The 27,032-nt window shown below is 43.3% G+C and overlaps 1 protein-coding gene across 1 annotated transcript in view; it reads left to right on the forward strand.

The window, feature by feature from the left end:
• The first annotated feature begins 16,791 nt into the window (after positions 1-16,791).
• Positions 16,792-27,032, forward strand: part of GNB4 (G protein subunit beta 4) — a 53,335-nt gene continuing 43,094 nt past the window's right edge. Inside the window, exon 1 of the mRNA XM_032783736.2 lies at positions 16,792-17,003. The gene's annotated coding sequence lies outside the window, so the exon portion shown is untranslated. The remainder of the gene's footprint in view (positions 17,004-27,032) is intronic.

Consider the following 27,032-nt stretch of genomic DNA (forward strand, 5'->3'; position numbering starts at 1 on the left):
TGTCTCAGATGCCTACTAGTGATTTATCTTTGTGGTGATTTGGCAATGATGGGTTATTTGGGAGTAATTAATTATGTTAAGGTAGAGTTACTTATAAAACACAAGATCAAAAATCCATGTATTTGTGGATGCGTTTAGTATGCTCCATGACAGAAAATGACCTGCCATCGATTTGCCACCGTTAAAATGCAGGGTGTGAGGCCCAGCTGGTATCACCTGTCTGCAGAGTGCACAGGGAGAGAGGCAGTCTCCTGCACTGACGGGTCCCACTCCATGTAACTCTTTATTGAGCTACCCTGAATGACATCAGGAGGCAGATGGGAAGCTACTATGGCATACAGCTCACATAAATTAAAACAATCAGCATATTGTTAAAACCACAAAAAGCCAGGAGATGCAGAGAGAAGAAACACGTTCTCCCTTCTAAAGAATAGGGAAGGGGGGAGAAGATTTTGCTTCCTGTTGCTTCACTGAGGAAAGGGTGAAAAAAATCCTACTCTTAGTAGAATCAGGGCTGCTCATTAAGGAGGTGGAAGAGACCATCAGTGCAGTTGTCCTGGCCTGGGCTCAAGGGGTGGGACTATGCTTGGTGACCTCATGTAATGGAAATGTGCAGAAAGCACCCAGCAGGAGGAGCTGTCTGAGGACACTGGGAGACACCAAACAGCAGAACCAGCTCTTGGCAATGAAAACTGAAAACCCTCAGTTAACCCGAGACTTCTAGATCTGCTAAGAAAATGGATGGAAAGCAAAAACGAGGGCAGAGAAAAGGGGACTGGAACTAATGGGAGAAAGCAGGGAAGGGAGGAATGGGGAAATAAATTAAGGAAGGGGCTTCTGGGAAATTGAAATCTCCATAGCGGAGTGGAGAGGCTTTCTGGGACTGGGCCCCAGAGTTGACAGCTGGTGGCTTGATTCTATATGTTGTCTTGGGGCCTGATTCTGCTCACTAGTCTTGCCTGGGGAGGTAAATTCCACTGACTTAAGTGAAGTTACTCCAGATTAACATTGGTGTGAGGGGAGAATCAAGTCCATGGGCCCTACCTGTACAGGCAAAATGATTGTGCTGAGTGACTGTTCTTGTACAACAGTGCCCTGACTGTGTTACAATGCCACATTACCACCCTTTGTCTAATGACATTGGTATAGATTTCTGATCTTCTATTATAGGTCGCTAACCAGAATGGACTAGGAAGAAAGGGCCATTAGCTTACCCCTCTCTCTCAGGCATCAAGGGAATGACTAAGAGTGGGGAGGTGTGCACATAAGCCAAGGCTCTGTGATGTCTTTGACTTTAGTTGCACTCTTTATTGTTAATTCTTGTAGCTGGAATAATGGAGAGATCGATGAGGGTATTATGCCTGGGCTACTGCTCAAGTTCCTAGCTTCCTGCTTGGATGAGAACAAGCAACAATTCTGGGCAGTAGCCAAATACTCCTTTCACTGTTAAAGACCCACACTGCAGTTGTAACTGGGTAAGGTGAGCAAGTTTAAATATACATTTTTCTCTAACATCATCTCTGCTCCCACTGAAATCAATGGCAAAGGTCCTTGATGAGGTAGGATCTAACCTAATGCTCTTCACTTCAGTGAGGCAAACAGCTAACCAAATCCTGCTCTTAGTGGAGTTGTTCTGGATTTAAACCAGTGTAACTGAGCTGAATTTGATCTGGCATCTTAAATTGAAATTTTGTTTGACTGAAAACACTACATTAATCGTTTTAACAGTTCTAAGGAGAAAATATGCTGTTGTATTGACCTTGGAAATGTCATGAAATATGGTAAATATTAAGTTTCCCTGCTAAATGGGAAGATTAGAAGTGCTGTCCTTTAGTGCTTCATATGGTAATCAAGTTGTCAGGGAAAAAGCATTTTTTTTAACATAGCTGTCGAGCTGATGGGATTTAAAAGGAAAAGATTTTCAGCTACTCAGAATTTAAAAGAGATTAAGAAGCTCCAGTTTCAACAGCCCACCATAGATGAAGACTCCATATTTTCAGTTTACTTCTCTGACTTTCTTCACCCATGGCCATATAGTCCCAGTCACTGCTGCCTCTGCTATCTAATAGTTAATTTGGAGGGCAGTTACCTGTCTCAAGATGGCACTGAACATCTAATGGATGCCAATTACTAGGTGGCTGTCTGCAACAAAGAGGGAATTGATGCTTCTGTGAATGTTTGGGTATATTAAAAATACTTCCGCTTAAAACATTCTTATGTTTATAGTACCCACGAAGTGAAGAGAGCAACTGACTCTGGCAATTTATCAATTGGAATTTTTTCAGTGGGCATCAGTGAATGCTTCTGTAAATAGGTTATGTATGTGCTGGCAGAACCATTAAGCTTTGCCGTAAAATATATACACAGTATGTACCACACTTTAGACAACATTATATAATGTCATTGGTTTCTGATCGCTCATCTTCGTCTGTTACTCACTCTGGATCATTAAGAAGCTTTAATTTTCAATTGAGCTTTTATCCTACTTGGAAATCTTTATTTTTTTTTCTTATTACATCTGCCAAGATTATTTGGACTGCTAGGCAAAGGCACCATGGCTGTGTTTAGCAAGTTGGATGTGGTCAGGTTGAGGTGGGCCAATGCAGGAAGCAACAAGCCAAAAAGTCACAAAAATCAAACTTCTTTGTGTTTGTGGTTTTAAATGCCCCTGAATCTGAACCTGGATCCCTCTCCGTGACCAAGAAAATGCACGTTCAGCACAAGTAGGGTGAAGGGTGGGCAGGTGCTCCCATGGCAACTGAGAGAAACCTGGGTGAAAAATTCCTCTACTTTGCCAACATTATGGGGATTTGAATGTCTCAGAGGCACTGGTAACAGTTTATAGAACACTGCTCCTCTCTGGAATGATGCCTATCCAGCCTGGGTCATATATAGTGACTGTAACCTCTTACCATGTTAAGGCTGTTTGGTAGATTATGTGAAGTATGCTTGATGGCCTTACTCCATTTCCTAGTGCATGCATATTCACAATACAAAAACTCCACTACAGTTGGCTCTGATTGACTTTCTTTTCTGCAGTCTTAGCCCAGAGCCAAGGTGACTGACTGGTTCAAAGAGGTTCCTTCAGGTCAAGGTTGAGAAACAATGTTGAGCAGGGCCGGTTCTAGGTTTTTTGCTGCCCCAATAAAAAAATTTGCCACCTCAAGCTCAGGTGGGGCTGGGGCTCACAGGCACTGCTGGAAGCAGAGGGAGTGATGTCACCTTCTCCTAGTGCCTGCAGGGGCTTTAACCCCTCCCCTGTCTGGCTATGCAGAGAAGCCCCAATATAAGTAGGGGAGGGATAGCTCAGTGGTTTGAGCATTGGCCTGCTAAACCCAGGGTTGTGAGTTCAGTCCTTGAGGGGGCCACTTAGGGATCTGGGGCAAAAATCAGTATTTGGTCCTGCTAGTGAAGGCAGGGGGCTGGACTCAATGACCTTTCAAGGTCCCTTCCAGTTCTAGGAGATAGGTATATCTCCAATTATTATAAGGGGTGGCACAAGGCACCGCAGCAGCCAATGGGCAGATGAGGTGGCACAGCCCCAGCTCCCTAGCAGGACTCACTCACTCCTCCCCAGGTAGCAGCTGGGCCCTGGTAGCTCAGCATCTAAGTGGCACAGCTCCGAGAGCGCAACTTCTCCGAAAAAAAATAAAAAGATGGCCAGAATGCTGCCCCTGGAAATGTGCTGCCCCAAGCGCGTGCTTGCTTTGCTGGTACCTCGAGCCAGTCCTGATGTTGAGGGTGTTTGTGGGAAGCTTAAGCCACCGCTGCGCAAGCTCTGTCTGTTCTGGACTAAAAGCTGCGGTGAGGGCCTGCAGCCAGGTGCTACTTCACTTCTGGCTTTGCCCCAATCTCAGCCATGTGCCAGGAATGGAGCTGCGGCTGGGGGCCTGGTGCAGGGTCAGGAGTGAAGCCAGGTGTGGGGCCAGGAGCTGGGAACGCAACAGGGGGCTGGAATGGAGCAGAGGGGGCCTGGGTGATGCTCCCTCTCTGCCCCCGTGGGGGGTGGCCCAGGCCCCTGCCACACACCCCTGGATAGTCCTCTATGCCCCCGAGGGGGGGTGTGCCCCACGCTTTAGGGACCTCTGGATTAAAAGCTAGAAAGTGCTGTTCAGAAGAAAATCAAATACTAATAAAACTCCTTTTCAGTATTGGTAGTATAGCTTATTAAAATTGAAAGATTAATTTTTTTTAATCTGTGTAATATTTTTGCTGTTTTACTTTTTGCATTTCGTTCTTTCAGAGACTGAACAAGATTGTCACTTTCACGTTTCTTATACTCAGTTTCAAATGTTTTTTGTTTCTCATGCACTCTATCATGACTAGTGCAATGTTATGTTATGTAGTATATTTAGTTTCAAGAGCAGGGGAGGCAGGTGACCTGGATTTGATTTCAGGCAGCTCTGCCATAGATTCACTGGGTCACCCTTGGCAAGTCACTTACAGAACTTTGTTCCTCACTTTCCTGTGTGTAAAATGTGGATTATGAAAGGTATTCACCATTGTAAACAGTTTGAGATCTGAATAAACAGCACTGTATATGTGCAAGTATTATTTAAGTTCAAACCTGTTTTACAATTACATTCTACAAACTATTTCATTTGTCCTTTAAATCCTATATCATTTGACTAGAATGTGAGACCCCACCTCTTTATACCCCTCTTAAAATAATCCTTAAATGTTAGGTCCTAACTGTTGTACAAGTCCAGGCTTCTTTTAGGAGCTCTGAACCTCTAGTTTATCAGAGTTTCAAAAAGATCTAGGTGACATCCAGCCCATTTAATGGACAGCATATGCATTTACTTTGGCTAAAAGCTAAAGGGAAACCATTAAGAGGTAAACATAGACCAGCACTGCAAAATGGGTCCCCCTGACCTGCTTTTCCCAGATGACTCCTTGTAAAGGACTTGATCACCTAATTGAGGGCACAGTAGTGAATTCATTTTCATTGCACACAGCCTGCTTTTAAATCTGTCTCAGATCACATTTGAAATGATGTATTAGTGCAATCTAGGCCACAATGTCATTTCCAACATCCCTAATTCTTTGTGACTGGCAGCCTTACCCTCAGGAAGGATCAGGGCCATAGGAACAAGGTTGATATTGATCAAAGCTGAGTGTCAGTGGCAGAGCATGTTGAAAAGTTTGCTAAGAGCAGCCTTTGTTTCTCTCTAACCCTGGAGGAATTAGCCTCTGGTATTGGAGTTTCTCATTCATGAATCCTAAAATTCAACCCTTGTACCAAAAATCCTTTCGATTAAGAGAAATAAAATCTCTTCAGTGGCAAAACCTGAACTGCTATACTAGGGTGAATAATGAACCCTGTAGTTCAGTAGTGTCTTTTATACTTACTAATAACTGGATACCTCAGAGAAATCAAAACACTTCTATAATGCATCTATTATGCAGTAGTGTGCCATAGGGAAAATGTCTTCCCAAGCCCAGCTGGAGATTAGTTTCTATCCCAAAGCATGAGGATTCATAGCTTTTGTCATTGTTACCCTAGTTAGTGCAACTGCTCCTGCTGTTCTCATTTATTTAAATGTCTAACTTCTTTTTTAATCTCACTAAATCATATTTGTCTCTCTAACATCTTGTAGCTTGGAGTTCCACAGGCTAAACATAAATCACATTCAGTTTGTGCAAGAAATAGGGTTTTGGATGTATAAATTTGTTCATTTGTGTTCTGTGATGATAGTTGACAAATTTATGTGCTCATAAAGAATTGACATTTTCTAAAGTATTGGCCAGTAGCTGAATTAAACAATCTTCCATTTAAAAAAATGTAGAATATATCTTGATACATTTTTACTGTGCTTGGACAACAGTTGTTGGTAGTACTGTAATTTCTAAACATTACAAGCATGCTGCTCTACATACTTCTACCATTTCAAGTGGAAGAAGATGGGAAGCCAATTGAAATGTACACAGCCAAAGCCTATTGCTTGCGCAAACTAAACGTGATATATAAACACGGTGTCAACATTTTAAGTAATAAATTTCTTCTCTTCACCTTCATGGTACTCCATAATTCTACACCCTCTGATAACTCTGTCCATGTCAATTCCTGCACTACCCCTTCTATGGGAGTTTTTCCTAGTGGATAAAACACTGGACTGGGACTCAGGAGGCCTTGATTTTATTCTCAGATCTGCCACTAGTCTGCTAGGTGACTTTGGGTAAGTCATTTCACCTCCAAATGCTTCCATTTCGCTATGTGTATAATGAGGATCCTTTTGTGAAATGCTTTGAGATCTGTTGATTAAAAGTGCCATATAAGAACTAGGTGATATTATTATTAGTTTGTTTATTACCTCTGCTTTAAGTCTTTCACGATTGTCTGTCTGCATTGTCTTCTTCATTCATTTCACCCCATATGCCTTGAACAGAATTTTCCATTAACATATATTATGCCCCCTCTTCTTTAAGAAGCACCCAAGAACTCGCCTGAAATGATCATCCACTGCTCTGTGTTGATGGATGTGGTTCTTGTTTGCACAATATTGTACTCACTCATGTCTACAGTCTGCAAAATCCTTGGAATAGGGATCCTGTAACATGCCGTATATGATAACATGCCATGTATGCCCCAAAGACAAGTAATACATAGAAATTGCTATTAATAATTGGGAATAGATTTGCAAGCCTGAAAAAGTGGGGCCCCTATGTGGTATCCCAAGATCCCTGAGGGCATCTTCAGGATTTGTAGGCCAGAATCTCATAATCTTCCATGTGTGTATTAAGCCCAAATTCCTATCTGGAGACAAGAATCCAAAGGAAAATCCACAAAGAGAACTTCAGGATCAATTTTGTGAACTAGCAAGTTATATTCAAAGTGGGAGGCCCAGTAATAATCACTCTGTGCTACCGCTCATCTCTGCTCTCTGAAAAGAGCAAAGTTAGTCAAATGGCTTCTTTGTTTGTTTGTTTTTTGGTAGCTGCTCTTTGAGCATTTTCCATATTTGCATCAGTCCTATACCTTTGTCACACAACTACCTGCAGAACAAAGATTTTATAATATTCTCACAGCTTCCTTCCTTCCTTCCACTCAAGTGGCATTGCAATAGTTGCTCAGTTGTTCTCCTCACATAGTGAGTCATCTGGCTCCCTCTGGAGAGTCTGGAGTTGAGACTCCAAGACCTAACTGCAGAGTGAACTGACTTGATTGCATAATCAGTGATTACACTGGACCTCAAAAGCCAATCAGTTTGTCTCTCACCTTCCATTCCAGCCACTGATTCTTCAGATTTCAAGCGATAGTTTCCTTGTTTTAGTCTTTTACTTTTATTACATTTTCTCTGCCTTCATTTTTCTGTTTTAAATCATTTGGATTTAAAGGTGCCTGAAAGATGCTGTATTGGCAGCCCTGGAAACCAAAGCCTGGTGTTTCTTAACCGAACAGGTTCAGCTCATAAAGCACAGAAAGTGCTCTCTTCCCCCACCAGCCTGACTAAACCCTGACCTAGAGTCTTCCTTTGAGGGGCGGGGTGTGTGGAAATGTGGTCCCCATGGCCATTCCATCTTTAATTTCTGCTGAGGGTGACAACAAGGATGCCAGTTAACAGTTGTTGGTAGTGTCTCTTGTGATGCTGGTTGGACCCTTGCCTGTTAAGAATTAGACTGAGATCACAGATATATTTCATGTAAGACACCGCCTTGTCTGGTGGAAGATCACCATTACCGGGTACTGTGAAAGGTCACCTATAGACAAGCAGAGCTGCCGAGAGAATAGTAAAAGCTCCGTCTTGCTCCTGAACCACTGAAGTGTTCTGGAAATAAATCCATGTGAGACAGAAGCAAGAATAAAAACCAGAGCTCAAGGATAAAGAGAGAGTATGTTTAGGAGGAAACAGACAAACATGGAAGCAAAGCCTGAAGGGATAGCAGGTGCTTTCTTGTATGGTAGCAAAGGTGGTATATGTAACCCCATTTAGTAGATTGAGTACGTTTAACAGTAAACAAGCAAGCTTTTAACAATCCCAGTTTCTTCACTGGTCTCTGGGAAAACAGAGCAAAGGCTATAATGCTTACCAGGAAGCAGTTACTCTGAATTTAATGGGGGAAAAATGTAAATATAAAGGCTAGCATAGGTGTGGATCAAAGTTTCTCATCTGACTAACTGTCTAGATTGTAGTAGTAGTGTCAATCAGAGTCAAAACAAAGAGTGAGGACAAAACAAAATGAGCCTAGGAGGGAGTACTGCGGAAAGGGATCTGGAGGTCATAGTGGACCGTAAGCTAAATATGAATCAACAGTGTAACACTGCTGCATAAAAAAAAAATCATCATTCTGGGATGTATTAGCAGGAGTGTTGTAAGTAAGACACAGAAGTAATTCTTCCGCTCTACTTCACGCTAATTAGGCCTCAGCTGGAGTATTGTGTCCAGTTCTGGATGCCACATTTCAGGAAAGATGTGGACAAATTGGAGAAAGTCCAGAGAAGAGAAACAAAAATGATTACAGGTCTAGAAAACATGACCTATGAGGAAGATTGGGGAAAAAATGGGTTTATTTAGTCTGGAAAGGAGTAGACTGAGAGACGATATAAGTTTTCAAGTTCATGAAAGGTTGTTACAGGGACGAGGGAGAAAAATTGTTCTTAACTTCTGAGGATAGGACAAGAAGCAATGGGTTTAAATTGCAGAAAGGAAGGTTTAAGCTGGATATTAGGAAAAACTTCCTAACTGTCAGAATGGTTAAGCACTAGAATAAATTGCCTAGGGAGGCTGTGGAATTGCCATCATTGGCGTTTTTTGAGAGCTGGTTAGACAAACACCTGTCAGGAATGTTCTAGATAATACAGTCCTGCCGTGAGTGCAGGGGACTAGATTAGATGACCTCTCGGGGTCCCTTCCAGTCCTACGATCTTATAAAAGGGAAGGAGTATATGTATTGCAAGAGAACCTGATTAAACTAACTAATCAACAGGACAGTTCCTTTGTGAATTAGTGCTGCTGAGAAACCAGTGTCGCTATCAGACAGGTTTTTTCCTTCAGAGTAACCAAAATGGATTGCTAAATGGACAAACTAATTCTGAAGTCTAAACAGCAGCCTACTCTTTCCTCTGATTGCCTAAGGTTTGCTGAAGAGATTGTGATGCTCTGCCCTGGTTTGTCTTTTGGTAAGGTCAATAGATGGGATCCTTTATAGATTTATGTGGGGAGTGTGGGGGGGTGTTTCTTTGCTTTAAAATCTTTGTCTCCTGGAGAAACACAGCTAACCATCTGTATTGTGAGATGGTTTGGAAATAAGTTTAATAATGGGCTGTTAACAATGGAGCTGGTGAAATAGTGGGGACTCTGGAAGCATGGGAAGTACCATGCTAATGATGAACTATGCATTTCTTAGGAAGTGAGGTAAGAATTTGCAGAGACTTAACTGATATTTTTAGATTTTCTGAAGCTCGTTAGATGAGCTGTCTCATGCACTCTCCATTCTAGGGAAATTTTCAAAAAATCTCCTATCACCGCTAACACCAGTTCAACTCAGAGTAGATCTAACTGACATGGCCTTCCACAGAGTTTCCTTCCGGGGGAATGAAGGCAGCTTTAAAAACTGGCAGAATTGTGCTGGCAGGAGTTCTTAGCGACTGTTGAATCAGCAGCTTCTCAACCTTTACAAATATTATTTTTTTGTATTAGACCAGGCTCCCATTGTGCTAAGCTCTGCACAAACACAGAACCAAAAGATGGTCCTTGCCCCAAGGGGCTTACAATCTCAGGAAATGACCAGACAGATGGGTGAGTATAAAGAAGCTATGAGAATATTGGTCAGCATAAGGCACTCCTAAACAGAAAAAACGTCCACACAAGCAGGTTGCACTGATTTTACAAAATTGTTTCTAAATCAGTTTCTTTAGACCACTAGCAGCCAAAATGTAATCAAACTTTTTATAGGCAAGTTACCTAAGAAAAGCTTAAAGGAGGGATTTGAAGGTGAATAATGAGGTAACTTTGCAGATTATATAAGGATGCCTTCCAAGTGTTGGGACAGCATGGGAGAAAGCATGAAGGTGTTTGAAAATTTAACAAGTGGGCAGTGGCGGATTAGCCAGTAGACTAACGGGGCCTGTGCCCAGGGTCCCCAGCCAATTGGGGGCCCCCCAGAAAAATGGGCACCACTGTGCCCTGACCTGCCCGCCTGGCACTCCTGTTGGGGAGTGGGGTTGGGGCATGGGGGCTTGCCTCGCTCCCCCCGCCCGCCCAGTGCTCCTACTGGGAAGTGGGGGAAGCCCCTGACACCCCTACCCTGCTCCCCGACAGGAGTGACAAGTGGGGCAAACTCCCACACCCTGACTCCTCTTCCCCTGCAGGAGCACCACAGGAGAGCGGGGAGTAGACTGCAGGCGGAAGGGGCCCCCTCTTGCTCATGCCCAGGGACCCAAAAACTCCGAATCTGCATCTGAGTGGAGGTTGGAGACAAGCATAGACAGCTAGATAGTGACTGAGAGGTGATTGGTAAGGTGAGGACTGACTGCGAAGGGCCTTGAAAATGAACACAAACAGCTTGTGTTTCTGATAGAGACAGTGGAGGGATGCAAAGTGATGGATGACATGGGAAAAGTGACAGGCTAGGAAAATGAACTATGCAGCAGCATTGTGAATGGATGTGACCAAAGCAAGATTGTTTGTTTGTCAAGGCCAGAGAGAAGGATGTTGCAGTAATCGAGACATGAGATGATGAAAGCCTGGATGATCGTTTTAGCTGTGGTAAATGGATAGGAAAGGCTGCATCTTAGAGATGTTATGCAGAAAGAATCAGCAGAGTTTAGATAAAGCCTGGATGTGGGGACTTAGAGCAGTGGAGGGCAACCTGCAGCCCATGGGCCACATGCAGCCCGTCAGGGTAATCCACTGGCAGGCCGCAAGACAGTTTGTTGACATTGACTGTCCGTAGGCACGACCGCCCGCTGTTCCCAGTGGCCACGATTCGCTGTTCCCGACCAATGGGAACTGTGGGAAATAGTAGCAATTTAAATAAGTAGTTTTCTAAATAATTTTGTAAAATCAGTGCCACCTCCTTGTATGAACATTATTTCCATTTAGGAGTAGCTCATCAATTTAACATACATTTATTTCTTCTTCGAGTACTTGCTCATGTCGATTCCATTCTAGGTGTGCCCATGTGTACTGTTGTTGGAAATTTTGCCTCAGCAGTATCCGTAGGGATGACTCTGGTGCCCTCTCAGTTCCCTCTTACCGCCCATGATGGTTGCTTGGAGTTCCTTCCTCTTGCTTTGCAGGTGTGATAGCGGGTTTTTGTTTTGTTTTCTTCGTAAGATGTTTTGAGATTTTTAGATGGAAGGACAAAGAATAATTAGGCACTCAAATACCTTTGAGGATCTGAGACATATTATATAATCAGTTAAAATGAAAATGGAACTTTCCAGGGCTCTATCCATGTTAAACTTTCATACACTTTTTTCCCCTTTTTATTTACTAATATGCTAGTTTAGTGTTCTACAAAGCTCCATTTTGAAAGAGGATAAAAAGGGCTGTGTTCATTTGAGGCCCATATCCTGTTAGTGATCCCCACCCACAACTGAAGTTTACCGCCAAGAGGTGGAGTTGAGAGAAACTTTAAGGGAACCAGCTTGGATGGGCAGAGTTGCCTTATCTGCAGCAATTTTTACATCCTTGTGACAATTTCCCCCTTTATGAAAGGTGGTTAAGCAACTTCTTCTGCAGCCGTCTAGTGACTCTCTGAACGAGGTTTTTTTCTTTTCTGGTGAAGAAAAACAAAGTTGAATCCAGTCTTGATCTGTTACCTTTGAAGTTTGCAATGGGATCACTCATTAAATCCAAGGTAAACATGTTCCTGAATGACACCTGTCCATTGAATAAATGAAGGACAGATGGCTTCAACTGAGAAGCACAAGTGTATTCTTTACAACCGGGACAAAGTTATTAAAATATCAGGCTTGTTAGCTGAGTCAGTTGGTGAAGTAAGGGATGTGCATAAACATTTCCGTTGTTATGACTCAATGGAATGTAAGCAATGAACTGTTTTTTTTTACAGTGTATATTGTTATATCAAGTCATTTTATCAATAACTACAGTAGTATCATGTCAGAAAAATATGAGGGTTGCCTAACCCCAAAGCCTGGCCCAGATACTATGACTCTGTGAAATCCTCTTACTAAATACCTAAGACTCAGTTATGCCTATTATGAGGCAGAACTGTGCTGAAAAGGGGAAAGAGGCAGGTGCACCACCCAAGCATTATGGTCCTACTCAGGATTGCCCTATAATCACTTATAATAGCTAAGTAGGTTCTGTGTACTCCACTGAAGAACTCCTGGCTCAGTCAGCATGTTGGCACAACACAGAGTGGGAGGAGATATGACCTAATAAGCAGCCTTTCATCTCGCTGTTCACCACTGCCATATGCTCAGTACAGGCATAGTAATGGAGGGTATGAGTTAGAGCAGCTCTCACACGTGCCCTTTGAAACTGACGTGGTACCTGGCAGCCACTGAATAGGGGAGGTGCAACCTATTTTCCCCTCTGTCCCTGCACCAGGGATGAATCCACCCCTCAATACTGGGCTCACTAAAGCTTTGAGAGGTGTATAATAAGCTTGATTCTCCTCTCTCATATACCAGTTTTAAACTGGTGGAAATCCACTAACTTCAGTGAAATTACTAGTGATTCTTACCAATGTGAGAGAAAAATCAGCCCCAGTGCCTTTGGGTGCTATGGAGCAGGTGCCCCAAGCTACATATGTGCAATGGGAGCAGCCAGTGTTCCTGCCAATGTAATACCCTGGCATTCAGAACATGGGGTCCACCACAGACCCCTTGCCGTGGGCATACATGCCGCTTCCCTGGCTGTGGGCCACCCCATGCACTACACTGCTGAGCACCAGCAAAAAAATGATGGCTGCCCCCTGCTAAGGAGCACTCTTGAGGGGGCTTTCTTGCAAGCTCTCCACTCCAGTGAAGCAGCGGTAAGCAACATCTCACTCAGGAACAGGAAAGAGAGGGAACTCGGGAGCGGGCCATAATTTGTCTGCAGGCATTCAGGAATGCAAAGGCTTTGTAGTCTATATTGGTTCCACTTGACTGGGTGTGAGTGAGAAATGTTGGCTTCTCTCCTGAGAGTTTCAAAGAGGGTGCCAATTAGGAGCAGTGGTTGTGGCAATTGTCCTGAGATCATACACTATACTGAGATCATACATGTCATATCACAGTGTCTTTATTCTTCCTTTTTCTCCTGTTTTTGTTTCCCTCTTGCTCTGTGACTCACCTAATATCCAGAGTCTCTGTCAAGGTCTGTTCTAGGGACACAAAATAATCCTCAATATACAAGAAAATAATTTAGATGCAGTGTCATACGTTTAGCAAATCTCTTTCTGTCTCAAAATTCTGTAAATAAACTCCATCTTTAGTTTCACATTGCTGGATTATTGTCCAACTGGTATTATTTGCTAATGGGAGGGCATCAGATGTAGCATAAAAATCAGCTGTGATGCATAGATAATTCTTTCTTTGAAACAGAACAGTTCTGGTGATAAGCTTCTCCTTTTGGTACTTGTGATGGAGTTCATTCAGTTTTACTGTTTATATCCACCTCATGTATGCTTTATGCAAACATAATTCATGTTAGAAACCAATTCAATAGACTGCTCACTGCTGAGCATTATTTCCCCACTAATACAGTATTACTGGCAACAAAACGCTGCTCTCCCTTTTGTAAAGAAGATGGGGCTGCCTCTAAACCTAAGTAACTTTTAAGAGGAGAATATAAATTAGTGAGTTGGCTATAACACTTGGGCTTGTCTGTGAACCAACACTGGTTCATGTGAACAGTTGACAGGCACAAAAACTGTTCAGCAATGGGTTTTTTTTAAAGGCATTTTTGTTCTCTCTGGACAGCTATTAAATCTCTGAATCTGTTCTTTGTGTTGTACTTCAAATTCTCAATTTCATTGAGACAAGTCACATACACCTCTACCCCAGTATAACGCTGTCCTCGGGAGCCAAAAAATCGTACCGCGTTATAGGTGAAACAGCATTATATCGAACTTGCTTTGATCTGCTGGAGTGCGCAGCTCCCCCTTCCCCTGGAGCGCTACTTTACCACGTTATATCCGAATTCATGTTGTTTTGGGCTGCGTTATATCGGGGTAGAGGTGTAGTACTGTCTTATATGGCCACATCTGGTTGCTCAGAACTTGTGTGAACTTCGTGCAAAAATGAACCCATCAAACACATCCTTGTCTATGAGTTCATGCAAAATTCAACCATGCCAAAGTGCATTACAATTGAATCTGAAGCTTTACAAACTTCAGGGCCTGCAAACCTATACTAACCAGTTTTGATGCAAAACAATACCAAATCTTTGTAGAACTCAGCTGTAAGTGGGATAACGGCGTGGTATGAAAAAGGATGAGAAACCCTATTTTAGTCACATCTTTTTCTCAAATCCCATCCTTAATTATACTCCTCTCTGGAGTTATCCCAAGAGCTCTTTCTCTTTAAATCTTCTGACGTCAGAGATGTGAATCCATAGCAACTGTCTGTCACGTTGGATCAGTCCATGAGGGAAGTGAGAAAGAAATTGCTCCTGTGCAATCAAGGCTTCAGTGTGAGTAAAAATACAAGGGATGTGTTTCTTTTGTGACATTCTGGATGGATTTTTAAAGTAATATCGGCAGCAGCAAAAAGAAACTGCAAGTATTGAATCTCCTGTAATGTGCATAATATTTTATTTGGTGAATGCATTTAATAAGCTAGGTCAGTGGTTGTTGCAGCTGCTGTTCAGGGGGAATATTTTAAAGGCAAGAGGGAAGCTCAGATTATATACTGCCATGATGCATCAGAAACCCAGATTGGAGACAGTCTCAGTGCCTGCCAGTTTTCTTGATAATGTTAAATGGTGCAGTCAGTATTAACAAACTATCTATAATGCCAGCCAATATGTATTCTTTTGTATAGAATTTCCTTCTCTGTTTATGTAGAGATTTAGAGGGGCTGTCATCAGTTTGATGATGGCTCTTAAAAATTGTCATACCCACTGAAATAAAAGCATGCAACTATTCATAAGATATGCACCACACTTAACATGTATCTAGGTGCATCTCTTACGCTAAGGGGTTAAGCTGGAGATGCTTATGTGCCAATGCAATGGTCAAAACAGCTTTAGATAGAGTTGTTATAGGCAAAAGTGGTGTAAAATCTGCATATGGGTACTCCACAGCCTCCTGGGTGCCATGGAAGTCTCAGTGATCGGTCTCCACAGATCAGTGCAGAGAGGAGGAATGTGGGAGTGAGTGGCATACTTTGCTGCGCCTTGCAATACCCAGCAATAGATATGGCTGGGCTATGAGGATGCCCCAGGCCTTACTTTCTGTTTGAAGTGAGGATTCTGCTCCTACCAACTCCACCCTGTTTTCTGAGTCCCCCTAGAATAAACTGTTTACGTGGGTTTTTCATGAGATATTAGAATGGTGTCCACAGTTATAAATGCATAAAGCTGTGATATACTTCAGTAGACATGCCAGGTAGCAAATTTAAAATTTATATGGGGTGCTGAGCAAGAAAATAATTTATTGGCTCACTCTCATCTGTTTACACGTTTACAGCTCAGTGTTAGACACTCAGTTTAACTTGCATGTAGATGTTATGCATTAGATGCACAGGTGAAATTGTAGTGGCTGGTCTACATCAGCCCTATGAAAGAAGACACATATGGTCAGGGCCAGCATTTCCATGTAGGTGATCTAGATGGTTGCCTAGGACACCAGGATTTGGGAGGACGGCATTTTGCGGCCTTTGGCGGCGGGGGGGGTCCTTCCACACTCCGGGTCTTTGGTGGCAATTCGGCAGCGGGTCCTTCACTCGCTCCAGGACCCACCGCTGAAGTGCCCCGAAGACCGGGAGGATGGAAGGACCCCCACGCTGCCGAATTGCTGCCGACCAGGAGTGTGGAAGGACCCCCGCCTAGGGTGCCAAAAACCCTGGCGCTGCTCCTGGATATTGTGTACTAAAGGAAGCCTTTAGAGAGGTTCCCTCCTATATACTGAATGCGTATGCATGCATATGGTACCTTCTCCCTAACCTGAAGGAGTGCTCTGTGGCTCAAAAGTATGTCTTTTTCTCCCAGAAACTGGTCCACTAAATATTTATCTCACTTTGTCTTACTAAGAGCTTAGGAGTGACATGTCTACACCCCCTGCCCACCCCCCCATATAGTTGCTACAGCTCTCCTAAACTAATTAAAGAGCTGTATGAATGTCATTGGGCATGTTGAGGCTAATCTAGGCATGGTAAATTATGCATGAAATTAAGAGTGTAGCTTTACACCACACTTACTGCCCACACTGGTAGAATGCATTCAACAAGGCCCTAGCTGCTCTGCATGGAATAAACATGGCCGTAATTTCCTCGTACCAAATTAAATGTTCCCGGAGCTGCTAGGCCCCTTATTCTCCGTGGGGCTGAGCACTGAACCGTTTGTGCCATGCGGCACGTTAAACAGGCGTGTAAATGGTCTGCATTAAAGAAGCCCTGGACAGGTCCCATGCAGGTAAGGACGCACCCCGCTGCAAACAGGGGAGAGAGGCGCTCCGGATTAAACAGGTAACGGGGCCCGGTATCACGCCCGCGGGGTCTGCATTACACACGCCTGCAGCAGCGTGTCCCCAGCCACATGGCGCACCTTCGCGCGTGCACGGCCAGGCCACGCGGCGGCGGTTGCCCAGTGCCAGGAGCAAGCCAGCTCTCCGTGCCCCCCAATGCCCCGCCCCTTGGACTGTACTATTCCAGTTTGGGCCGTACCATCCTGCGGCGGGGGTAGGGGGCGGAGCTGCTGCCGCCGCCGCTGCTGCAGCCTAGTCGGAATTAGCGGAGGCAGACGCAGCTCGTTAGTCGGCGTCCAGCTCCGAAGGCGCGGCTCCCCCGTCTCTCTTCCTTCCTCCCTCCCGCCCGCTGGGCCATGCGCGGTCCCGCCCGGCGTTAGGAGCGGCCCGGAGCGCGGTTGGCTGGCTGGCAGCTCCCTCAGGTAAGCGGGCCCCGCGGCCTCCGCTGGCCGCCGCCGCGCCTGGGCAGCGACTGTCCCCGCGCAGGGACCCAAGGGGGGGCCGCCAACTGGGGCGGGGTGGTGGTGGCTGCCTCCCCCCTCCCCCAGTGGTGACCGGGCCTGGCGCGGTGCGCGCGCAGACGCCTGCAGCGCCCCGAGCTGGGGGTGGGGGGCCGATGTGGAGAGTGTGGGGGGGGTTGGGTGTGGCCCGTGGGGCGGGGGGCGGTGTCTGGAGGTAGGTGGTGGAGAGATGCGGACTCTGGGGGCTGCTCCTCTGAACGATACGTGGAGGAGGTTGGTGGTCGGGGGGCGACTAGCGCGCAGCCTCCCTCCACGGGTGGGCGAGGAGCGGGGAGTCTCCTTGTCTCGAGGGGCAGGCGCGGCGCCCTCCTGTCTTGTGACCCAGAAGGCAGCGGGCTCCCCCCGCCCCGGGGAGCTGAGGGCTGAAGCGCTGACTGACTCCGGTGTTAATGGAGGCTGCGGTTGTGGCTGTATTGAATTACTCATTTTCCTGGAGGAGCGAAGTGAATCTGGGGCGCTGGGGAAGCCCAACCCCGATCCTTAGGTCTTTCAAGCCAAATGCCACTAAAGCAATTGACATGTTTCAGAGCAGGTGAGCGGGGTAACTCAAACCCCATCAGTGTGAGAGACCTCAAGTGTTGCAGACCTTAGCCTGCATTTCTAAGGGGTAGGAGGTGGGGCTGAACTGTACAAGGCCTTTCTTCTCTCTAGAACAGGCAGCCTGAAGCTCCTCTCCCTGAAGCATAAGCAGAGCGTTTCATGCTCCCTGCAGTAACTGGTTTGTTGTTGACATTCCTGGATAGGAAAGGTTTCAGAACTGCAGACTGAAGGGTTATGGTGTGTTATATTTAACAAACGTTAATGTTAATCAGAGAAACACACAGATTGGAGGAACAAAAGATCCTCTGGCTAGGGGACCCACTCTGTACTAGGAAGTTGTTGCCATGTTAATGACAGTGGTTATCAATAATGGGTTCCATATTGAAAATAATGTGACTGGTCATGCAGATGGGGTTATAGCACCCTTTGAGTAATGATACTGAAAATGGCTTTGTCACATCAACTCTAGCAGCTAAGCCTGCCCACTTCATAGTCAGTAACAGATCAATTTCCTATTACCCGATTTCTGTTTTTAGGTGTTTGGAATAGATAGGGATATCTCTCTTCTTCCTGAAATGTAAGACAGTGACTTGTATTTGTTTTATGGCATTTAGCAAAAGTATAATCTGCTAATGGAACCCCATACTTTTTTTTCCATGGGGGGGATAATAACATAGTGCTAAATCTTGAAGTATCACTTCATGTCTGCAGAAAAAGTACTTGTAGTTCCTTTCTGTTAATTAAATGGCATGTGTGTATTGTACTTATCAGTGCTATTGAGCTATGTCAAATTCCTTTCTTCCACAGAAACTTGGTGTTATCCTAGGGATAAAAGTAAATCTAGACACCCAAGATTTTGAATCTTGTAAAAAAGTCATAGGAAATTTTGGTTTGGTCTAAATTGGGAAAAAAATTGTCAAAAACCTGCCATGTGGTTGAGCATCCGCAAATTGAAAGGTATGCTGCTTTAGTGCTACTTGTGTTAATCCAAAAGAGGTTTCTTGCCTGCCCTGCTGTGCTAGGGTGAGCTCCTGAAGAGTTACTTGGGTTCAGAGTGGAAAAAGGAAAGTCCGCTCACAGAATTCCATTATATATGTTGAGAGTGATGCAAAAAGATATATAGCAATATGTGAGTAGAGAGAGCTATTAGTTAATGCTGGTGTACCCTGTTGGCTCACTAGGAATTGTATTTGCAGTCCTGGCCTGCAGTAACAAGAAATCTTGATAAAACATGCACTTTTAGTTGGGTAAATCCTTTTAATGAGATGTACATTTTTAGTGTTCGTTGCAATCAATTCATGTGGGAGGCTTATACACAACCTAACCCTACAATGGCTATTTGCCAATCAGTTTATATTTCTACAAGGTTATCTTTTCTTTATTTCGGGGAAAAGTATGTGAACAGACAAATGGAGAAAAATCTATGTAGAAATGTTTTAGTATTTCTGCAATATGAGACTAGTAGTATGACACCAATAAATTTAAATTGAAAAAAGCCTTAAGGTGTATAAGATGTTTTTAAACCAGTGAAAATATTGCCCCAGTTCTCATAAATACATATTTGAAGTACACACATTTTGTATGATTACGTATGCAAATTATGAAAGCCTTGATTTGAGATTCAAAATTAGCTGTATATTGAAAATTCTATCCTTATGTCAGAGGTCTAAAGCACACTACCAAATTTCCTGTTTAGCCCAATTTTCAGGACTTGGGATGTTTTCTTGAGTAATGATCAGGTCGTTAAATACTAGATTGTTGGCCACAGTGTTTAAATAAATTTAATTCTGTATACTTAGTTTTATCCTTATCATTATCCAAACTTTCTTCATGGTCCTTAGATAGCTTTATCTGCTGTTTAATTTGTCTCATTGTCTGTCAAATTCTCCTGAATTCTGAAAAACTGGGATTATTGTTGTTATTCTTAGAAGTCTCCCTGGAAAAACTTAAAAAATATTTTTGGTCTATAGAACTGTGTACATTGGGTAGCACTCTTGTAAGAAGAATTGTTACATCTTTAAGGAATGCTACAAAGCTGTATGACTGTAAAAATTGTAAAGGTGATATTGGAAATAAATGTAAAACCTGTACACCATATTGTAAATCTGACTCAGTTGTTACTGTCTTCTCTGCCAAAGCAGTAAATCAGGCCCTTGAATAAGTCCTAAGGCATGGTCAGTTGATTTGCTGCTACTAATTTTAGAAGTCAGTTCAAAAAGCCTTGTCAAATTGGTAAGAAATCCAGTGTCTGTGGTGAAGTGACATTTGATGTTTATGCGCAGCATAAACATTTACCTAGAGAGGAACAATGCTAATACAAAGCATTTTTTTTTGTGCTTCAGAACGCTTAATCTTGTTAATATCGGTGGACAGGTTAATGCAAACGCTGAATAAATTTATTTTTATAAAGCATGCATAACACTACAGTGATCTTGGACAATTTAGAAATTCTCTCTCTAGAGCCCATCAAAAAATGAACTCCTCTCCCCTTCATGTTGCAGGTTAGGTTTGAGTCCCTTATATCATGTTTCTCAAATATATAGTTTGGTATACTTATCTGTCTATGTGTGTGAAACTTGTGTTTCGCAACCTAGTGTTTTGTAATAGGATTTGTGTGAAAGATGCTAAACAGAACTAATTGACTAATCATGAACACATAAATGTATACTGTTTAAGCGAAAATGAAATTTTGTGGTATCTGATATTGAGTATAAGAGAGAGTATAATAAAACTTTCCAGATTACATACAGCAGTGCTGTTCTATAAAGTCTCAGTTTTCATTAAAAAAAAAAAAATCTCTCCTGATGCTCACTTTCTACTTATATATTTTTAATGGGCAAATAGGGCCATCATGGTAAAATGCAGGAGCCGCAGGACTCTTTCTCAGCCTGCAAAGAGGAGGAAGATTCGGGATCCTCAGAGGATAGAAAGAATAGTTTTTATCAAGTAACTGGTAGCATGCATGTCTTTTTCCTCTTGCCCAGGTGTCTGCAGTAGGGTATAAAATTACAGGACTCCTAATTTGCAGACAAAGAGTAACATTTACTTCAACAGTTTGCCCCTTAAAAATACCAACCAAGACATGAATAATAAGGGATGTAACTTGTGTATATAGAAGTTTTGGGACTAAAAGGTGCAATCTAAATACAAGATACTCCATATTAGAAAAGCAAAAATTGGCTGCCATGCTGTTTAAAAACCTCCTGGACTAAAAACTCTCAATCATGTTATGACAGATTCATATCTGTGCGGCTAGGTATATTTCCCCAAGTCTTAAGCTACTACTGAAGAGAGTGCATTGGAGAACCTTAAATAGTTCACAATTGCATATATCTCTTAAAATGTTTACCGCTGCTTTCTGTTTACCAGTACCTCATGGCATTCTGACCCAAAGCAATTAAAATCCTGTTCTATTTTTCAGACATTAAGGGCCATATTGTATCCGTTGATCTATATGTGGGCAGGACCCTCTGCATGCTGTTCATGTTCCTCCTACACAGGAAGGAGACATCAGCTGCCTCTGCAGCAGCATTTTCCCACCACTCCATCCACCATCTTTGGACCTAGTGGATGATTCTCTTGTGATTCTTACAAGAACAGTTAGAGGAGGGCCAGGGGGATATGCATTATCCTTCCCCCTCCATCTATACCAGTTCTGTAGAGTTCCCAGTGTAAAGTCATAAAACTGGAGGCTGTATTATTTTTCTATGGACAGCATCCATGGTGGGGAATGGTCCTGTCAGTGCAGTTCAGATTGAGCTCTGCTCTCAAAGAGCAGGCTTCGGGGCTCCAGAACATACTAGAAACAGAATCTTTTCATGGGTGATTCTGGCCTACTATAGAACCTTTGATTCACAGGGTTTACAGGTGCCCCTGTGGCCTGTTCTGTTGTCTTCCACAGTGTAGGAGGTCACAATTTGGGATTGAATTTTGCATAGAATCTCATGGAAATTTCTTTTGTTACGTTCTACTTTGGTATTTCCTCCTATGGGCGGAGGCAAAACCAGGGCCTTAGAATGTAAGCTCTTCTGTATAGAGACCTGTCTTCTGTATTTGTTCATTGAAATGTAGGATTTATTCAGCTGAAAACTATCCTTTACAAAATAGAAATTCAGCCCAAGTGATGCTATATTAGAATGTAGCACGTTTGTCCTTTAGGATGTAGGCCTTACCATGTGTCACCTGTTCTACCTTCCTTAAGTCTTGGCTGCTGTAATGTGCTCTGTGAATATGTCTGCGCTTCAATTAAAAATCCATGGCTAGCCTGTGCCAGCTGACTCAGGCTCACAGGGCTTGGGTTAAGGGGCTGTTTAATTGTGGTGTAGACATTGAGGCTACAGCCTGAGGTTTAAAACTTTCCCAGCTTGCAGGGCCCCTAGATCCTGGGCTCCAGGCTGAGCCTAAACATCTACACTGTAATTAAAGAGCCCCTTAGCCCAAGTCCTAGTTAGCTGGTATGAGCTGGCCACAAGTTTTTAATTGCACTGTAGACAGACACATGATGTGAGTAAGGCTCTAACAAATTCAGGTCCATTTTGGTTAATTTCACAGTCATAGGATTTAAAAATAGTTTCATGGTTTCAGATGTTTACATGTAGGGATCCTGCCTCAAAAGGGAGTCATCGGGGAATCACAGTTATTTTAGGGAGTCATGGGATTGCCACCCTCACTTCTGAACTGCTGCTGGTGGGGATGTTGCCTTCAGAGCTGGGCAAAGCCAGTGTCGCCACCAGCAGTAGTGCAGAAGTGAGGGTAGCCTGACTTGGAGTTGTCACTTTTTGGGGGGCAGGGCTGGCCTTATGAATGGATGACTACCCATGGTCGGGGGGCACCATGGTTCCCTTTCCAGCCAGTGCCAGACCCCTTTTATCCCAATCCTGAAGCTGGGGAGGGTCAGGCCAGGGGGGCATCCCAGGTAGGGGCTCTTACTGTGTGCTGGCTCCGGTTGCTAGTCCCATAGGGTTTGGGAGCCCCTTGGGAGCAGCGCAATCAGCCAGGCAGAGGAGGAGCAGGGCCTGCCTGAGCCGGGTTCCCTCAGACCTACTTGTCTGGAGGGGCCCAGCCATGCCCCTCACACTGTATCCCCTCCCTCCTGGCTGAGACTGGGTTGGTTTCTACCCCAGTCCCAGACGGCTTGGCTCTGGGGAGGCAGGCGGGGTCTTACAGGTGGCGGGCAGCAGAAACTGCTGGGATCCTTTCTGGAGCTGCACTGGGGTCCAGCCAGGAGGCAGAGAGGAGCTCTTCGTTGGCGGGCTGAGAGGAGCAAGTGGTGGGAGGGACCGGGGGGCAGAAAGGAGCGTGCAGTGGGTGCGATGAGGGGTGGAGAGGAGCCAGTGGGCAGGCAGGGCCTTGGGGTGCAAGCTGGCCAGGGCTCCGTCTGAGCATGGGCATGGCGCCACTGGCATCATTGTAAACTCAACACTGCTCCGGGAACCTCCCCTGGCCGCAGGAAGCTCTGCGGCTGCGCTGCCTCCACCATCATTGAAGATGGCGTATCTGTGGAGCTTCTTACTCTGTGGTGATGGTTGCTTTATTTATAAAAGGGCATTTTTATTGCAAAATGTAATTTAAGGATTATTTGTAGCTTTAAGTACATCAGGAAGTCAGAGTGATTCTGGTTACACTTTACATCATAATTTAGCAAAGAGATTGAGGAAATTGTAGAGAATCTAAATGATTTTTGCCCTTATCACAGAAGTTTGTGGGGAAAATGTATATCGTGAGGATAGTGACTGTGAGTTGCTGTCAGAGGTATAACATTGGTGGAAATCTTCAACAGCAGTAAGTCACTAAGACTGGTGGGATTAATCCAATAATTTTGAAATAATTGAACAACAACAATAGCTGAGCCCTAATTTAAAAACAAAATATTTTGCATTTTAAACCTGTAGCGCTCAGATACCACTGTGACAGTGATATGAATGTCAAGGTAACTGTCAGGATTCAAGAAGGGTCAGAGTCATGGCATGGAAAAACTTTTTTGTCCAGAGGAAGTAAATATTTTGCCTCATGGTGTACTGGAATAGGGGCTCCTGAGTCCTTTGCTCTGTGTGTTTGGGGTGGGGAACGAGCAGTGGAGCAGTCTAAGTATTGCTGCTCCTTTAATATGAGGGTAGGAAGCTGGGCAGTCTCTGAGCTGCTTCCTTTTTTTTTTTTTTTTTTTTTTCAAGAGAGGTGGGAGAGAGTGGAGCATCAAGAGCTACTGTCCTTTTGCAGAACGAGAGAAGAGTGATGCTGATTGATGCAGCATCTCCTTTGGAGAGGAGATAAGGGAACACCAGAGAAGTGTCTTTCTTGAAGGAGAGGGAGAGCAACTGTGTATGTGGGAGAAATGTTGCTGGGAGGCTGAAATATTCATTTGATGGGTAGATTTTTTTTATTGGGGGGGAGAGGGAGGATCTCAAATTCATTAATGGGCATGTGAGTAAAATACCAGAAGTAATTAATTTAGAGATTAGAGGGAGAGCCCAGAATTCATTTACTGTGGTGTTTGAGAGAAAGAACGAGATGGGTGTTATGGTTGACTTTGTAATATTGTACAGAAAGTGGTTTATGAGAGTCCTACATCTTCTGAAGCATTATGTACAAACCACTGCTGGAGGCAGGATGCAAGGACACTTTTATTCTAATACAGTTCCTATATGAACAATAATAACACTTCTTTTAATAAATAATGTGCTAAGCCTGATTTTTCTGAGGTGCTGAGCATCAACAGCCCCCATTGATTTCAGTTGGAGTTTTGAGTGCTCAAGACTTCCTAAAATCAAGGCCCACAAAATACAAGAGAGGCTTATGTAAATCAAAACTGGTGCGAGCAAAGATAATATGATTATAATGCATGTTTTCTGCCAAAATTGTGATGTGTCCTAAATGCAGAAGTTCAAAAAACAGTTTACTACAACTTCATGATTTTTCTTACTTTATAAGTTAGGAGCATGACATTTCAACTTAGCTTCTTCAAGGTAGAAGTAATCTTCTTTGAAATCGATTGAAGTACATTGGAGCTAGCTTTGTTTATCTTTACAGAATAATACTTTATTATATTATTTAAGCACTGAATGGGTGGAATAGCAGATACTCTACTCCTTCCCTCAGAACCTCCTGGCTGCTGCAAAGATATAGGGAAGAAAGATATGTCTGCTATTCCACCCATTCCCAGCCTCTGTTTTTGGGGTCATTCTTCTCTGTAAATAAGTTCATGCTATTGCAGTTGAAAGTGTTTAGATACAAGGTTAGAATATACTAAATTTATATAATTTCTCTTTTTACCAGATATCTACTGTCCAAAGGTAGAGTTCAAGATGGGGTGAGGGGTACTCTCAAATTCTAAGGGGAGTTCCAGGAGAGAGGTCCCTATACCAGCTGCTTGGAAGGCTCTTGGAATTCCTAGAACCTGCTTGGGGTCTTTGTCTTCCATAACAGTATCTGTGTAGTAGGTGTCTGACAGATCTGAAGCTTCCTTCAGGAAGCTTCCAGATCTGAGTTTCATTTAGGTGGTGGAAAGTAAAAGAAACTTTGTCTCCTTTCCTCCTGCTACACAGCTTCCTGAGTAACAGAGCTCTTGCTTCTCCCAGCAATACTCTACTCCTTCCCTCAGAACCTCCTGGCTGCTGCAAAGATATAGAGAAGAAAGATATGTCTGCTATTCCACCCATTCCCAGCGTCTGTTTTTGGGGTCATTCTCCTCTGTAAATAAGTTCATGCTCGTTCTCCCATGTGAATAGTTTGCTGTTGCTCATAGTTTTCCCAAACAGCAGCTGCATGAAATTGAACATCTGCAGAAATTGTTGTCATCGGTTCCTATGCTCACTAGAGAGTTTCCCGCTTGAGTGTGGGTGAATGGATGTTTGGATACCTGCATATTGACATAACTAGAATAAGAAGTGTGAATAACCTATTTGAATCTAAAAATTTCACAGTGAAACCTCTTTAGCATTCTCTAGCCTATAAATCTTGACCAGTAAAAAAAAAAAAAAAAAAGTATACAAAACATACATGAGAAGAGAAACAGTAGTAATAATCTTATAAAGTAAGCCTGTGTGTACACTAACTTCTTCCTAAAATTTCCTTTTGTTGCTACCATTGGTTAAGGTCTACTATTGTGGCAATAAAGGCAGATGCTAGTGTAAACTGGCTGCTTAACACTTCAACTACTAGATAGTCTAGAGCTGCTCTGGATATGTTTAGCTGAGACAAAGGTTAAAATTGGTTGGTTTCCGCTAGTGCTGCCACCTGTGGTAGTAGTGTTAGGCAAATGTAGGCAGAGAAAAGGCTAGTGTAGACACAGTCTAAAAGTCTGGAGTGATGGTTCTGAAATAACTTAATTGAGGATTTATCTTGTTCATCGACAGTGGTAAATCTAGCTTTCTGTGCCTGGTCTAATTGGGAGTATAAACTTCTTGTAAAACTTTTTTTCTGAATGCTTTGTGTGTCAAGTCCCAATTCTGAAAACTTTGTTTAGAGAAATCAGACCTTTACTCAAGGTATAAGAACTTTCCTCTCAGGCAAAACTTCTAGAGGTGTACCAAATAAGATTGTTTAACAGGAACACAGAAAAATTGACTAATTTAAAGGGTAGGCTCATATTTCTGTGTCACAGTGGTCTTACATAGTTTATAAAATCTCCCTCTACACCACTTTAGAAGCCAAATACCTGTGTGTTTGAGTTCTTATTTATTTTTGAAATTTTTTTTTTTGTTTCACGCACACTAGAATATTCTTGTACCAAAACCATGTTTTTTAACTATTTAGTTCAGATAAAGATTTTCAGGTTTTTTCTTTGGAGGCTTTAAGTTCAACTTTCATTGTCTGTTTTTGCCTCTAGCTTTGTATAAGTCATTTTTAATTTCCAGTGTATGAAGAACCTATAGGATGGATTCCAAAAAAATTTAATTTTTCCTCATGACCCTGCAGAAGATAGAGCAGAACTCATTTGTCAGCCCTGCTTTTGAGTATCAGAGTTTGAGGGTTGATGTGTAAAGCCGTTGGTGCTGAGTACCTCTTTCATACCTTCATCCCAGCTGACATGTAGGAATCTGTGGAAAGAAATTGTCTGCCTCTTCTGAACTCTTCGGTTTTTAAAACAAATATCGATGCACAGAGTACTGAGTAAAATGACCAGGAAAAAAACCCTACTGCTCTGAACCTCCAAAAATAAAATCTAGGTCACAGAGATATTACTAGCCAGACATGGGCAGGACTGTAGGAGAAACTCTGCCTATGATATAGCAGGTAAGTTCAAAGTGGGGTGGAGGAATATTGAATTGTGTCTTCTCCTGCTTTATGTAAGCAAGAAAAGTCAAAATGAGACCTGTGTGGATGAGGATACTGTTACAGTCTCTAAATAGTGCTTTTCCCAGACTTCAGTAAGAGTTAAGGTGGTTGAAGACA

The sequence above is a fragment of the Chelonoidis abingdonii genome, chromosome 8, assembly GCF_003597395.2.
Source record: "Chelonoidis abingdonii isolate Lonesome George chromosome 8, CheloAbing_2.0, whole genome shotgun sequence".
Classification (NCBI taxonomy): domain Eukaryota; kingdom Metazoa; phylum Chordata; order Testudines; family Testudinidae; genus Chelonoidis; species Chelonoidis abingdonii.